The 16831-nt window shown below is 36.0% G+C and overlaps 1 protein-coding gene across 3 annotated transcripts in view; it reads left to right on the top strand.

Moving 5' to 3' along the window:
• The window catches only part of TBC1D5 (TBC1 domain family member 5), a 319441-nt gene that overhangs the window by 61834 nt on the left and 240776 nt on the right, over positions 1-16831 (top strand). For 2 of the 3 annotated variants that reach the window (XM_035319858.1, XM_035319860.1), the window contains one exon: positions 13131-13191. The exons of the other annotated variant lie outside the window; for it this stretch is intronic. The gene's annotated coding sequence lies outside the window, so the exon portion shown is untranslated. The remainder of the gene's footprint in view (positions 1-13130; positions 13192-16831) is intronic. 3 annotated transcript variants of the gene reach the window in all.

The following is a 16831-nucleotide window of genomic DNA, read 5'->3' as shown; positions in this document are numbered from 1 at the left end:
GCCCTTAAAATACATTTTTATGGTTGAAATGTACTTTGGGTAAACAGTGTTCAGTTTGCCTATTAAAATAATTCACTATATACTGTGGTTTCTTTGAGTATTAAGAAAGTAAGACTTTCAAGCAACGGTAATTGGTTGACACTGCTTGACCTTAATGCAAAGCTACAGTATTTAATGAACAAACGGAAGGAATAAAATTTTGATAAATAAGACAATTTTCGTGAAACCTTTAGAAATATGCTTGAAGTCTTTTAGTGTTAGATTGACGGTTTCTCCTTTTGTGAAAAGAATAAGTGAATAATTTAAGGCTATATTTCATGTTTTCAGATCTTCATTCTGTCATATAAATAATAGACTGTGAAATGCAGCAGCTCCTGCATTCACAGATTTAATAGACCTATACAAGTGAGTATCTTACTCACTTCTGCTGTCTTAAAATGCCCTTTTGTGCATATGTGTACCTGAGAGGAAATGCAGAAGTGGGACATTCCTGGACTCTCTTCAGTAACCAAACTCCATACGTCATATATTCTATTTTTATTTTTTTTTTTTCTTAAAATACTTTTAGTACAGCTTAATGCTGTTATATATATAATATATATGGTTTTAACTATTGAACTGTATTAATATGTACTGATTTCAATAAAGTAAAACGTGGCTTTTCAAAACTAGCATTCAGTCTTAAGTTTACTTTATTAAATGGAAAGACTTTGTGAAATAAATTCAGTTCTAGGCCAGCATATAACTTTGAAACACCATCAGATCTCAGTGGGAAAAGAAACAAATGTATTTATTAAAACAGTGAAATATTAAGGTAATTTATACCATTTGCTACATTTATTCTCAGTTATGAAATTTCTTTTTGAGGGAAAGTGTTGGGGAGGAAGAGCAGAGCAAAGCAGAATAAATGTAGTATCTTCTTTGTTTCCACTCTGTGTTCCTCCCCGTGCTCTGTTAAGTGGTTTTAGTTTGATATATGTTGAAAGGATGGTGAAGTGAGACTTAGGAAAACAAGTGGTAAAGTATGCTTTTTTTTTTCATGTTCTTGTTCTTTCAAGCAGGAATGTAATTTTAAGATCAGCAGACCATGTGAAACTTCTCTCAAAAATATGCACAACTATGACTATTTTGTTTGCTATAATATGTAGCTTTCCTAAACACTTCAATTTAAAAGCCTAAATTAAAATGTTCTTCATTTTCTTCCTGATAGCTACTTGTTTCAACACTGGAGTAGCTCTAGTTGTTAAGTACCTTTTTTCTAGAATTTGAATTGTTATTGAACTCTTGCCTTCCTCCATCTTATATCTATGCATGCATCTACACAACTGAGGAAAGCTCATCATTTCATATTTAAAAGACTATTTCTGTAAGTAATATTTAAGAACTGTCCTCCTTTGTCACGCTATTTCTTTCTGTAGTTTCCTTGTAGGTTCCAGAAATGGCTAGTTTGGATTCTTCAAAGTGAGCTTTTCTGTTTCTCACACTGCCCGGCCAGCGAGGAGGTTGGGGGTGCCCAAGAAGCTGGGAAGGGGCACAGCCAGGGCAGCTGACCCAGGCTGACCAAAGGGATGTCCCACATCCATTTTGCTTAGGGGAAAGGAAGAAGGGGGGGCATGTTCCGAGAGATGGCGTTTGTCTTCCCAAGAAACCATTACATGTGATTAGCCCCACTTTCCTGGAAGTGCCTGAACATTGATCTGCCTGCTGATGGGAAGTGGCAAATGAATTCCTTGTCTCACTTCGCTTGTGTGCACAGCTTTTGTTTTACCTTGTAAGCTGTCCTTATCTCAACCCATGAGATCTTGCACTTCCACTTTCTGAGTCTCCCCTGTGGCTGTGTGGTGGTAAGCTGCCTGCTGGGGCTAAGCCTCAATGCTAGTTGGTGTATTCAAGTTACTTTTTCTCTTAGTTTTCAAGAAAAATAATCTGTATTTTATGTCATGTTATGCAAATCTTAACATAATCCTGTATTCTCTTTCGTAAATTATTTCAGTAATTTATTCGTATCTTCATTTCCACTTAGTTTTTTTTTTCATATTCTCTGTAAATCTGTCTCTTGGTTTAAGCTAGTTCAAATATTTAAATGGAAACATGCTTTTCTCATTCTCCAAACTCTAATTCTATTAATTGAAAACTCAACATCAGCACAGAGATGGAAACTGTTCTGCAGTGTAACTTCTTTTAAACGAGTATTACAGCAGTGAGAAAACCATTGAGCCTCACTGCTATGAAATACATTGGCACCACCTCTGTTTTCAAAACTCATGTAGAGTAATATTTTGTATTTCCTTTGCTACGTAAACATTATTTAAACCGTCAGCTGGGGATGTTTTATTGGTTTCAGTAAGAATTTACAAGATTAATATATTCAATATATCGATCTTCCTAAGTATGCCAATCACTGATCGGATCCAGCTGTGACTGTTTTGCTTTGATATCTGAGGCAATATTTCGGTTATTTTTCATTATTACTTCAGTACCAGGCTGTGGCCTCACTGTGGCAAGGAAGTATGCATATTCACAGTTCTTTATTTGTAGGCTTTAGCTTCTTTTAAGGTGTAAAGGCAGGAAGGTGGTATAAAAAGCAAAAAAGAAGGGACTGGGGAAGTAGAACAGCAAGGATACTTTGCTAATGGCCATATGCCGATAGTTGCTTTTAAGTTCCGAGTTCTTTTCTGCTCTGTGTGTAGTCAGTTCTGCTTTTTTTGCTTAATTTGTTAACACCTATAGAAATTAGAAGGAGCAATAGTTATGACAAATGGACTATGTAATCTGAAAATTGTATTTTGTCACATGCTTTAGTTAAAAACCTAGTTGAATTCAATTGTCCAAACATTCACTTAACATATTAATAAGTAATACAGGAATACTCTAAGCCCTCTTGAATTAGATATATTACATCTTGTTACAAAATTTAATGCCAGGCTTAATAACTCAAAGTATATTTTAGAATAAAAAATATATCTATATGCTCGTATATTACACTAGGATGATAATCTAAGTAAGAAACTAACATTATTTAGTGGGAACTGCGTAATATTCTCATGTGTAGACAAGTGTATTTAATTTAAATTCTTAAAACGAAATCCCTAACTTGATTCCTTCATAGTGAGCAAAGTTTTCATGGCTTATTTCTAAATGCAGTTTAATTTGTGTTGACAACAGATTACCAAGCTATTTGGGTGCTTCTATGACATAGGTGCCTCCTAGGACTTTTTATTTTTAAAAGGTGCCTGGATAGTTGTGTACTCAGATGTTTAAACATTGTAGAAATAGGGTAAGGTACCAGCTTCTCAAAAAGGAAAGATACTGTTTCCAATTCAGTACTATTAACTTTCCATATTTTTAATATGAAATTTATTTTAAAATATCAGAGTATTCCATTGTTTAGTGTATAGAGTTTAATTATCTCAGATAGAGACCCTGATCAGTTGATGGAATTTGATTTCTTAATTTTTTTAGAACCAAAGCTTTGAACGTTCTTAGTGTGTTTAAAACCATCTGTAGTGTGCTATTAAACCCTGTATGATATTTTTTTGTCTATTAATAATGAATTAACTACTATCTTGAAAGTACACATAACTATCAAGTTACTGAAATTTGTAAAGTACATGTTTTTAATTTCAGTCAGAAAAGTAAGAATTGAAAATAATGTGAAGAAATAGCCAAGAATTGAAAGTTGATATAAAATAAAATTTCAGGTTGAATACTGAAGATGTCTTCATAATGATAGAATCAGAGACTGTGCTGGGTTGGAAGGGGCTCTAATTCCAACCCCTCTGCCATGGGCAGAGACACTTCCACAAAACCAGGTTGCCCAAAGCCCCATCCAGTAGGGTTTGTAGACCCTGGAATTGTTTTCCAGATAGTAAAACTTCAGCAATTGTCTTTTGAATCTACATAGTACTCTCTCTACTATTATTATAAATAAAATAAATATATAAAATATATATTACTATTTATATAAATTTATAAAATAAATTGTACCATTTGGCATTATTTTACATGTTATTTCTATCTCTTCTGCTGCATGATGGTGTGAAAGACTTATTCAACTTTGGGGAAAAAAAATAGCTTCAGTCACCAGACTTTTTTTGTTACATGGATATTTTCATAAGAAGTGCAGTGCCTTAATTTAAGTCAAACTAAAAATTTAATATTTGGGGCATTTTTTCATCAAGCATCTTTATTCTCCATCCAAAAGTCAAGTTCAGAAGTGTGGTGCCAGGACTGCTACTCCAACTCCCTTGTTTGTGATAATTACTGGGCTTTATCTTTATCCCAATACTACTGACTGCTGAGGGTGGGGAGAATATCATTTTGAGGACAACTGTCTTGTTTGGGTTTGAACATCTGCCAAATATGTGAGTTAATTTTTTTTTATCTTAAAAAAAAAAAAAAAACACTACTGATTTTGCCTCATTTTCATTAATGTCAGTAACACTTTTAGCACTTACAAAGATGGTGTTTGTGATGTTTCCTGTAGTTGTTCTAAAATTATTTTAAATACCCTTTCTTTAAACTGACTTTTATTTTATGAGCTTAGGTGCTTTTTTCGCCCAATTTACCACACTAAATTTTAGAAGACAATTGAAAATACTCTGTAGTATGTGGTTTTAAAAGTGATGGATAACTGCATTGAAGTCTGCTTTCCACAGAACTGGTGAAACATAGCTTAAGTGGGAGCCATTGTTTGCTTTCACAGAATCACAGAATTTCTAGGTTGGAAGAGACCTCAAGATCATCGAGTCCAACCTCTAACCTAACACTAACAGTCCCCACTAAACCATATCCCTAAGCTCTACATCTAAACGTCTTTTGAAGACTTCCAGGGATGGTGACTCCACCACCTCCCTGGGCAGCCTGTTCCAATGCCTCACAACCCTTTCAGTAAAGAAGCTCTTCCTAACATCTAACCTAAAACTTCCCTGGCGCAACTTTAGCCCATTCCCCCTCGTCCTGTCACCAGGCACGTGGGAGAACAGGCCAACCCCCACCTCTCTACAGCCTCCTTTAAGGTATCTGTAGAGAGCGATAAGGTTGCCCCTGAGCCTCCTCTTCTCCAGGCTGAATAAGCCCAGCTCCTTCAGCCGCTCCTCGTAGGACTTGTTCTCCAGGCCCCTCACCAGCTTCGTCGCCCTTCTTTGGACCCGCTCAAGCACCTCGATGTCCTTCTTGTAGCGAGGGGCCCAAAACTGAACACAGTACTCGAGGTGCGTCCTCACCAGAGCCGAGTACAGGGGGACGATCACCTCCCTAGCCCTGCTGGTCACACTATTTCTGATACAAGCCAGGATGCCGTTGGCCTTCTTGGCCACCTGAGCACACTGCTGGCTCATATTCAGCCGACTATCAACTATCACTCCCAGGTCCTTCTCCGCCTGGCAGCTCTCCAACCACTCATCTCCCAGCCTGTAGCTCTGCTTGGGGTTATTACGCCCCAGGTGCAGGACCCGGCACTTGGCCTTGTTAAACTTCATGCAGTTGACCTCAGCCCATCGGTGCAGCCTATCCAGATCCTCCTGCAGAGCCTTCCTACCCTCGAGCAGATCGACACACGCACCTAACTTGGTGTCATCTGCAAACTTACTGAGGGTGCACTCAATGCCCTCGTCCAGATCATTGATGAAGATGTTAAAGAGGACCGGCCCCAGCACCGAGCCCTGGGGGATGCCACTAGTGACTGGCCTCCAACTGGATTTGACTCCATTTACCACAACTCTCTGGGCCCGGCTATCCAGCCAGTTTCTAACCCAACGAAGCGTGCGCCAGTCCAAGCCAAGAGCAGCCAGTTTCTTGAGGAGAATGCTGTGGGAGACGGTGTCAAAAGCCTTGCTGAAGTCAAGGTAGACCACATCCACAGCCTTTCCCTCGTCCACCCAGCGCGACACTTTGTCATAGAAGGAGATCAGGTTCGTCAAGCAGGACCTGCCTTCCATAAACCCATGCTGACTGGGCCTGATTGCCTGCTTGCCCTTCAAGTGCCGCATGATGACTCCCAAGAGGATCTGCTCCATGAGCTTCCCTGGTACTGAGGTCAAACTGACAGGCCTGTAGTTCCCCGGGTCAGCCCTCCGGCCCTTCTTGTAGATGGGCGTCACATTCGCTAGCCGCCAGTCAGCTGGGACCTCCCCCGATAGCCAGGACTGCTGATAAATGATGGATAGTGGCTTGGCCAGCTCCTCTGCCAGTTCTCAGTACCCTTGGGTGGATCCCATCCGGCCCCATCGACTTGATTTCTCCCATAATATGCCCTCAGTCCTGACCTGGAGGGGCAATTTAATGTCTAATTCAAACTTCTTACATTAGCAACGTGGTCTCATTTAGTGGTGATACAATGTTTGCTGTTCAAGAGTTGCCAATTTTGCCTTAAATATCTAGATTATATTACCTCAATTTGCCATATTCCCCCTGTTTAGTTTGGAACTATCTTGCAAATGTTAGAGTGATACTAATGAATTGTGTAAAGAAATTAGAAAGTTAAAATGCTGGCAATGTAGATTTAGTGTACTAGTATTGATCTACAGAAAAACTTGAGTTGAACAGATTAAAGGTCAGGAAGCTCAATAAGAACTTTTTTTTTTTTTTTTTTTTTTTTTTTTTTGCTTTTACCGACTTCCATCAGTGACTTTAATTAGTTATTTTCCTTCATGCTGATCTGGATAATTTAAAACCCTATCTGAAGTGATTTTGTAAGAGATGTATGTGCTTGTGGTTTTGTATGTACACTTTCTGTACCTTTCAAGTGTAGTTAGTTTTTTCTGGTGTTGCAGTACATTACAGAACACTGTGCAGTACATTAAAGAAATAGAGTCTATGCATCAGAACAATTTTCATGCCTCACTCAATTCTTAATGTAAATTAGTAGGAACATTGGTTATCCATTTGAGAAATTGAGTTGGTATAAAAATAAAAATGCACTTATGGTGTGTGGTGCTTTGTGTATCATCTTGGGAGTGTTTTTCTGTTTATCTGTCACTTACATTAGAAAAAGCAGTCACTGGCTGCAGGTGACATTAAAAATTAAAGGTTAACCTCAATTTCTTTACTGACCAGACATGGGGCAGAAAGTTCTTCTGGATGTGTGCCTGAATTTTGGAACTGTCAAAAAGAATTGAGAAGTAAAGACTCATGCTTTTGGTGGTTTACTGTTTCTATATGCAAGTCTGGATATATGGTTTCAACATTTTCAAGTGTTTATATTGCTTATTATAGGTTATATTAAGAACAGTTTTCATTCCATCCAACTTTATGTAATTCAAAAATGACATGATAATGCTGTAGTAAATAATTATAATGAACTCATTGTACTGATGTGCATAATTTTGGGAATGGCTTTTTCTTTCTTTAGAGAAACTAACAAAAATAGCTTTTTTCCTATTACTAGAGAACATGTGTCTTTCAAAAACTAGTTAAAATTTTTATTGAAAATTGCTATAGCAACATTTGACTATTCTGGTTAGCTCAATATACATTTAATATAGAGCAAGATTTGTATGCTCATGAACAAGCCTGGGAAATCTTTCTTTTAGGCAGTAAGTCTTTCATCAAAGTTGGCTTCTACCCCATGGTGAATTCAGAGTGAGCCAAATTCAGTGCTGAAATGCTTCCCTCCTCTCTCACTCAGTGTGTTGGAGGCAACGTTCAGACCAGTGAAGAAGACCTAGCTTCAGGCAGCAGTGGTTTCCATGTAACCTGCTAGATATCTTTCATTTGCAAAGTAGCTATTATGCTTGTTCAGTAGTAGACCAGGCGACGGGTAAGTCTTGATAGCGGAGTTGCAAACTCAAAGCGGTAGCTGCTGCTCCACCTTCCATTTTATCTCTTGATTTTACGTACCCATGCATGTAATCAATAGATCTGCTGCTTCTTGTTGGCTGCTGAGTGCAAATGAGCAAGGAAGAAAGAAAAATGAAATTGCCTGCTTTGTCTTCATGATTAAAATAGACTGCCAAAAGGCACCTGTTTCCTTTCCTCGTCCCTTTTGCTGAAGGGTGAATCGCTTCTGTCCTTGGCCATTTTTCTTCCTACAGGTCTTCTTAGGAAAATAAGAAAATAGAAACATTATTAAGGAAAGCAATGAATATTACTTCAGAAAAGGACATTGCAGTTTAGGTTTTTGAGGAACCCTAATATTTCAGATGTTAATATAACTGCTTTAAAATTATATATTCGTGTGCTTCATGGCAAGCCTGGCAGTTGTTTCAAGACTGGTAGGCTATAGATTTTTCAGATCTTGAATTAAATCTTGTTGAGATTTCTTTGGTGGGAAAGTGATAATACACACTTCATATGTTTTATTTATTATTCCTATGTTCTTAAACGTATATTTAAGACCAGTAATTTCACTGAAGACAGAGTACTTACAAATGCCAGCTATTTATTTTCCTGTTTTTCCCTCTGCTTGAAATTATCCCAGCCTTCTTCAATATCAGTGTTTGACTTAACACTTCCCAATTACTTGTGTCAATTTTTTTCACTTGACATCATAGTGAACGTGGTCAAGCATGTTTCACTATTGAAATAATTAATAAGGAAATAGGAAATAATAATACTTCAGAATGTGGTTATAATTCGAAAGTCACTACTTTCTAGGAAGACGTCTTTAAGTTATGTTACATATTTTCTAACATGCTCTGGAATAAGTGACATCTTACATATATTTTTTCTATAATTTGTCAGTTACTTCCTTTAAGTTCAAATAAACAACTTCTATACCAGCCTTAAAAGCACTATCTGGTGACTTGCAATCATGTTACAGATGGCATCTCTTCTTAAATACTACAGTAATCTGTGGTTTGTGGAGCAACTAAATTACCCATTTGTTACACTGTTAGGCAGCTCATAGAGGTCATCACACATCTGTACAAACAGACCATTTCATTTCCAGACAAGTCTTAAAAAAAAAAAAAAAAAAAAAAAGACATTTTCTGCAGGTGTTTTTGTTGCTGTTCCTGCAACATGGGTGGTCCATGCACCTATCTTCTTGTGATTAATTTATGGTTGTATTGCAGATAGTGGCTATAGAGAGAGGTATCTGAATGCTAAGAACATACTATTTTTCTACATAGCTTTGAAGGATGAAAAACGGGTCCAGGGTTGTTATATCAATTCCTCACAAGAGTACATGTGAGGAACATGTACATGTTACTATTTCCTCACTGATAAAAAAGCTCCTATATATATAAATATATATATATAATAAAATAAAATATATATATATAAATGTAAATAAAAAAAAAAAAAAAAAAAAAAAAAACAGCTCCTAAAGCTCCTGTAGCTTTACTTCTGGAGCTGTTGGGATTGCTTTATATAGCTGGTCATCACTTCATGAAATCAGTAATGCTTCACATTGTTCTTAGGTTCTTTGCTGCATCTCTCTTGCCCCTGCCTCCTAGCAGGCTTGCCCCCTTTGCTTCATTTTGGGCAGCGTGGCTCTGAAGCCTAAGCTGCCCTTGGACAGAGCCAAGGGTTCAAAGTTGTGGTAATTCAAATAAGGTTTTAAGGAAAAAAGTTGTAGAAAATTGGCTGCCACATCTCTTGAAGGGGAAAGGGCTGTATTTCATGTCTGTCCTAGTCATTCTTTCTTTCCTCTCTCCTCCTCCGCATTAAATACTGTGCTACTAAATTTGCTACTAGGACAAATTCTTAATTCTGCAGTGTATGACTTCAAATTAAACACTTTCTTTGAAAACAGTGGTTCTACCAACTTAAAATTTTTAAAGTATTACTAAAAGTTTGCCATCTGCCTTTGAAGTCTTTTGCTCAATGTTACCTGTCTGATCCTGTAAGATCTTTTTAAATAAGCATTACGTTAATAAGCATTGATTCTGGTACCAGTGGTCAAACTAGATTTTGGAGAAATGGGTCATTGTTGGTTTTATTGTTCAGGAACATGCATGCTTTACAGTATTGAAGTCATGTAAAAGCACAATCACAAGATGATTTGTATCTTTAAACTCACTTTATTTCTTATCTTTTGCATGGAAGTTGTAGACCCATTGCACGAATTACTCTGTTATAAATGTTGTTCAAATTTTATTTGTTACATTAATCTAGATTATTTTTAAAATCCCAGAAATATACTCCATAGTGGGATCCAAGAAGAACAAATAGATCAAGACACTCTTGCTTGGAGATGCTCATACCATAAAATGACAATAAAATGATTTTAATGAATATGAAATCCAGAAGCAATAGTATTTCTTCCCTGAGTAAATGGTAGGGAGACCTTAATTACACATTGCTTTTGAAAGCACAGATTGTACTTAGTTTCCTGTTGGTCCTTTAGATTTAGTCTTAAGAAGCAAATACAATGGTACTTTTCTGAATTTTTGTACTGTTACTGATTTTCTCAATCTGCAAATGTGTTTCTTTTTTGTTACTTTCATCAATAAAGTGTAAATGTTGAATGAATTACAGATTATTTTGGGGCATGAAAACTATAGATATGAAAGTTGCATGGATTTGCCACAAATTGGGGGGGAAACATGCCTTTTTTTTCACTTCAATGTTTAGCTGTTAGCAAAGATATGTAATAGACTAGGAAAAATATAAAAACATTCCCATACAAACCCTTTTTCTTACTCCAAAAGACAATATGAAGCAGTTCATCTTCTGTTATGTCTTATACTATATCAAAAATAAAATTTTAATATTCAGCAAGTTTCTTAGCTTATGACATTATTTTAGTTTCACTTTGCAGAGATATTCTATGTATTCCTAGATTCTTTGAAAAGAAAATTGGACTAGTGTAGTTTTGTAACTTTCCTCATACTACTCATGTGATGTATTGCTTTCTTCAAAGTATTATTAGTGGGCACACTTAAAATGCAAGAGCCTAAAACATCAAAGGATCTTTGTGTGGAGTTCTTGGAAGAATCATGGTAAAAGATGCATACAAGAATTTGGCAGTACTGAAGTGTTTTACAGCATCTTATTTCTTGTGATTATTTTAATTTTTTGAAATTAATGTTGAGGCTAGCATAAGTTTTCCATATTTCCCCTGCAGCATATGTGCAGAGAATGATATTAAAATGTTTTGACTGTTTCCAGTACAAACTCTGTAAGTTTGTGAAGGTCTCTCTAACTTCCCTGTTGGTTTTACTGTCAAAAACCCATAACATAGCTGTCCCTTTTCACAGTGTTGTAGGGTGCTGAGGACAAATGAATTCCTGTTTGGAAGCCATAATTCACATAATTTTAGCAGTGATACCTCTACTGGCTTCTCTTTTATCAGGCATTCAGCAGAATCAAAGGACATCTAATACTTTATATAGAAAATGGGTGCAAGTTCAGCTGTGTAAAGGGAAGAGATACTAAATAGGAGAGGAGGTTTGGTTTGACTCATCATCTGAGTCAACACATTCTCCATTTGCCAAACTAGGAAATAAACTTGAAAGCCCTTTAGATTTGTTTTTATTATGTGGTGCAGAGGTAAGGTGACCAGAGAAGTCATTGTTCTTTTAATGTTAAAGAGTTTCTGTTTGAATGTATTCTGTGCTTGCATTTCGAGTTAAGTCTTCTAATGATTACACATTGAGTAACTTGGAGAATGATAGACATAAGCAGAAGATTTACATTCACAAGACCGACCTAACTAGTCATAAGTTCCCAATTTAGCTTCCTTAAGATGAGTAACATTTCTTCATTCGTGTAGTGGTCCTAAGGTTACAGGGAATCACCTCTTCAGAAATGATACACAGATCTGAGACTCTGGTAGTCTGAGAGCTGTTTCATTACATATATTTGCATTTACAGTCTAAAAATGTCACACTGAGCTCTTATCAAAACAGAAAAAAAAGTTACTAGTTTCAAATAAGAATATTTGGACCAATTTCATTTGACAGTTTTTCATTCTGAAAGTGTTTTTAGGGTCAGAGACGAAGTTAAAAGACTGAAGGAAATATTTAGCTGACTATGATAGAAAAATTGAGGCCAAGTGCATATAAATATACAGTGTCTGTGTGTAAATTTGTATGTGCTAAGGTAGGTTTGAGAGTTGAATATTTTCTTCTAACTGAAAAGTTTATTTTGCACTCTGAGGATCTTTAAATGTCATTCCATCCATTTGGTGGAGCAATAGCTTAGCTAATGAAAATTGATATTTCAGAGTTTTTCATTCTTGTGTAACATCTGTAAACATGTTCCCAAACTCTAAATGCAGTCCTGTAATTAACATAGTGTTTCCATGGCATTTCATCAATGAACAGAAAAAATAAGATTTATACAGATGGGGAAAAAACTTGGGTTAAAATTTAAGCAACCTCTGCATGCTTTCTCTGCGCCAGATGAACAGCAAGGTATAGTCCAACTCCCTGTCTATACAAGGGCAAGATCAATTTAGAAAGAAAGCATTTTTTCCTTTTACAGAAGATGTGTAGCTCTCTGATCACAGCGCTTAGTTTCTTTATTTCTCTCCATGTAATATACATAGGAAGTTAATGATGAAAGAGTAGTAAAGTATTCATTGAAACTGAGAATTATAGTATTTGCAAATGTAAAATCATAATTTACATAAATGTTATAGTCAAGAACATTATGAATGTAAATATGCCTTCGTCTATTCTCAGTCTTATAATGCCATTCGTTGTCCAGTGGGAGATGAAGAGTGATGTTGAGACTGCCGTTTAACCTATTATAGCAGCCTAAAAAAATTAAATAGCCTTGATGTAAATATGAGGTGGGAAAAGAGTATTCATCTCCATTAAGTGACATAAAAAACCATGGTAAGAATAACAGGCGGGTGGGTGTGCATTAAGCAGTGAAATCCCTAAATTCAGACTCTAATTATAAGCACAAGGACAATTGCCTCCCACGTACTTAAACTGTTATGGGTTTTTCAGACAGAAAATATGCTTCACAGTTCTTCAGGCACCAAATATGGATTTTCTTTTGCATTCTTTTTCACCTGATGCATAATTCCTTTTCTTCCATTACAAAATGAGGTCCTAATACTAAAAAGCTGTGTTTGTTTTCCTTAGTAAGATTCGGTCTCTAGGAATTTTTCCTGATCTCAGCTATGCTGACAAAGTCCTACCCTTTTTATTGCGTCATATGGTCTTGCACCATTATATTCAGATTACCTGGGACAATTCATTTATGTTTGTTTTTTTGTTCAATTGTTTCAGCTTCGGATTGCTGTTCCAAAGACCTCTGGATGACCAGTGGCTGGCGTACCTGTTGTTTCACGTAGGTCACTGTTTCCTTGTTTCTAGATGATGTATTGTCATAAAGAAAGATAATATGCTTGCACCTTTTCCTAAAATTATTACTACATTAGATCAAGCAACTTTTTCATATTGAGTAATGGGAGAAAAGCATGTGACCTGTGGAATTGCAAATGCGAGCAAAGTTTGTTTGTAAAACTGTCTTTTAAAGCTAATTTTGTGTTGCAGCTTCTTAAATATTAAACTGCTTTCAGTACAGGAGAGATCATTTTGATTATATATGTGTTCCATCTTTGCCATAATACAAGGTAAAGATTTAATTCTTTTTTTTTTTTTTTTAATCAAAATCATTACTTCAGTTTGAGCTTGATATTTACGATACAAAAGGAAATGCATTATGTCCCTAGCTAACCTGATGTAATAATTAAGATATTGTGTTCCTAGACTAAATTTATCCAATTTTGTATTTCAGTAATCAAGCATAGAAAATGATGATAGGACACAAAGTTATTGACTATCGCATCTTTTCCACATGTAGTAAGTTGTAGATCACAGTTGAGTCATCTTTAATCTTATCATAAATAAACTAAATATATTGATCTTAAATATCTTTCTCCCACACATGAAGAGGTTTTCGTGATAGTAACTCTTTTAAGTCCTTTTAGGCCCTTTTAATTTCAACTTTCTTTTAAATTGAAGATACTGTGCCAGGATATGGTATTCCAGCAATGCCATATGTGCAGATAATTTCCTTAATACTACCATATATTTCCCTGTAATGCACCCAGGGATTGTTTTTAACTTCCTAGCTACAGCAGCATAGGAGCAGTTGGTTTATTTACTGTGACTTCGAAGTTCTTTAGGGATTCACTGCTTTCTAGGTTGCAATTCTCTGTTTTATGTGACCTGTTCTTAAATAAACAGAAATACTGAAATTTATACTCTGATATCTACTTAATATATGCAGCTTATTGGAAGTTTTTTTTTTTTTTTTTTTTAACTTATATTGTTCAGGGCAGAGCTTCAGCTTTTCCCACACCAGCAAATAGTTAGTCACTGGGTTTTATATGTATTTTGTGTGATTGATATTTTAAAAGAGACAATAAAGGGGATTTCACAAAGCATTAGAGCATTAATACAGCACAAAGAAGGCTTATAATGTGTTTAGCTTTTGCTGATACCTAATGATACGGCAAAAAAGCACTCTACTACAAGGCTGCTTTTAAGATCCAAGGGAACCAGAGGAATTGTTAAGAATAATGGATAGCATAACTTAGATTAATTCTGCTAATTTTATTTTTAGGAGTAGAAGCACAAAAATCCTGCCTTAATCTTGCTATTTCTTTTAGGTATGCTGCTTATTTTGCTTTTAGTAACTTGTAATTTAAGATCACAGTTATTAGGTGTATTTCTGCATTTTATATATCGCTCCCAGATGCTACAGTATTAGTTTTTATCACTGCATATTTTATGAAATGTCAGCCTTCTGTTGGCTGTTCACGCAGCATTGTTAGTGATCAAAGCCACAACATAAAGGAGAGGAATCTAAACAGTTGGCTTATCTTTGTCCTTCATTGTGACACAATACCATAAAATTACTTCACTATATAAAAGGCAAGCAAAGCTTCATGTAGCACACTCTGAAAAGTTGAACTTCTTGCTAGGCTCAACAAAATAGATAAACTCTTATCAGTGATATTTTGTATAAGGAAAGTAAAGTTAGTAATTTTATCTTTTTGCTTTGGAAGAAGTTTCATCTTTTAAAACACAATGTTCTCTTTTTATATTAAAATGCTATTATAAATCTATCCATTAAATTATTTTTTTGAAATGGAAGAAATGTTGTGGCCTTTAGAGTAATCTGTATTATATGTTTTGGAACTTCTGTGGAATACAATTAGTCAAAGCACACTATATCATATGAAAGGTGATAAATGGGAAGGTAATAGTCTTTACCTTATGAAAACCACTGATGATTATCAAGTGTATTTGGCTTTTATTTTCATTTGGATGTGAGATTATTTTGAATTTATCTAAGTTTCTGGTTAAAAACTTCAGAGCAAGTACCAGACAGCCTTAATTTTTTTGCTCGCCTAAGTAAGTTGTGTATCAGAACTGAAGTAATAAAGTGGGAAAAAATCTACAAGCTCTGGAGATGTTCTATAGGAATAAAAATCTTGAATGATTTTGATCAGCTGTTGTGTATGCCCTGCACAGCAGTTGGTTCAATCAATTTTATGTTTTGGGATGGTTTTATTAAAACGAGCTGCTGCTTTCAGTAAATCATTGTAAAGATGCTAGCTTTGTATATGCTTTTGGGGGACCTGCAGCTTACCAATGCAGTATCTCAATATAAACATACGTAATTCTGCTAACCAAGAGGCTGGGCTGAATTAGTACCCCCCTTACAGTGCAGAGTATTTACCAAGACTGGAAGGACAAGAAAAGGGAAATAGTCTCATCTTAGGGTCGTGGTGGAGAAAGTAGAAGAGCAGAAGTATTTCTGTCATATTGTGAAGGTCAAAGGCAGGCCTGGTAGTAAACAAACCTCAGGACAGTCTCTTAAAGGAAGATGATGATGCACGTGATTTGTTAGAACATGTTTGTCTTTCCAACTGCAACATTGTCCTGGCTTTCAGGGACTTGGATGCCTGCAACCTGCCCTTATACATTTCTGTCATAAAATATGTCCTCTTCTGGTGCACAAGAAGTTTTAATGAATTGGAATGTAGATAGATAATGTCAAAATGCTATGAAAGATGTTACTCATGTTTGACAAAGTTGAAATGTTTTGTTCTGATTTCATCTGCATTAATATTTGTTTAATATTTTAAAGTTGTATTTATTTTAAGTGGATCCCCTAACAGCTTACATGGTCTTACTTGTTTTGATAGGCACTTCAGAGGTTTTGAATGAACTGACAGTGATATTATTCTGAACAGCCTTATGACTGAGATGACCATGTTCATCCAATTTTACTTAAATGTTGGAAGAGGTCATTCTCATTTATATTCATATTTTGCTTAGTTCTTTCTGGATGTGCTTTGAGAATACAGCAAGTAGAAAACAAACTTCCATCATCCGAGTTAAGGTTGAACATATTTAATATATCAGAAGCATTAATTTTTTGAATTAATTTTGAAAAGTGAACATTGGCAAAGCAAAACATTGTGACAGTAACAAGTAGTTGATCCGTCAGCTACCTGACAATAGTATGCTGAGTGTGGGCCATCCTTTCTGTGTGAATATGGCATCACACAAAGTCTGAGTCACTTTCTCCTCCTCCTCTGCCTTGGGTCCTGTATCAATTTTATGATCCACCTACAACCCCTCACAGCTGGAAGGACTGAACATTCAAAACTGCAAACCGCTCCCTGTCTCTGTCAGATACTGCCTTTTTGTGATCAGTTTCTGTTCTGGTTTATTGAAGTGGGTCTTATATTGTTAAGCTTCATCCACTGGTTATTTAAGAAGGTAAATTTTATGTCTCTTATATCCAGTGGGATTCTGGTTTGCTGAGAAAGGCAGAGAAACCTCAAGCCTGCCCTGGCTGTGATGAAGGGTTTGGAGGCACCAGAAAGATGGTGATGCTTACAGCGTGCTTACTGCCCACAGCAGGAAGAGCTGTTTCTCCTAGGGAAAAGAAAGTTGTATGAGGTTAT

The sequence above is a fragment of the Oxyura jamaicensis genome, chromosome 2 (genome assembly GCF_011077185.1).
Source record: "Oxyura jamaicensis isolate SHBP4307 breed ruddy duck chromosome 2, BPBGC_Ojam_1.0, whole genome shotgun sequence".
Taxonomy (NCBI): Eukaryota; Metazoa; Chordata; class Aves; order Anseriformes; family Anatidae; genus Oxyura; species Oxyura jamaicensis.
Note: the sequence above shows the minus strand (reverse complement) of the source record. Positions and strands in the feature narration are given on the sequence as shown.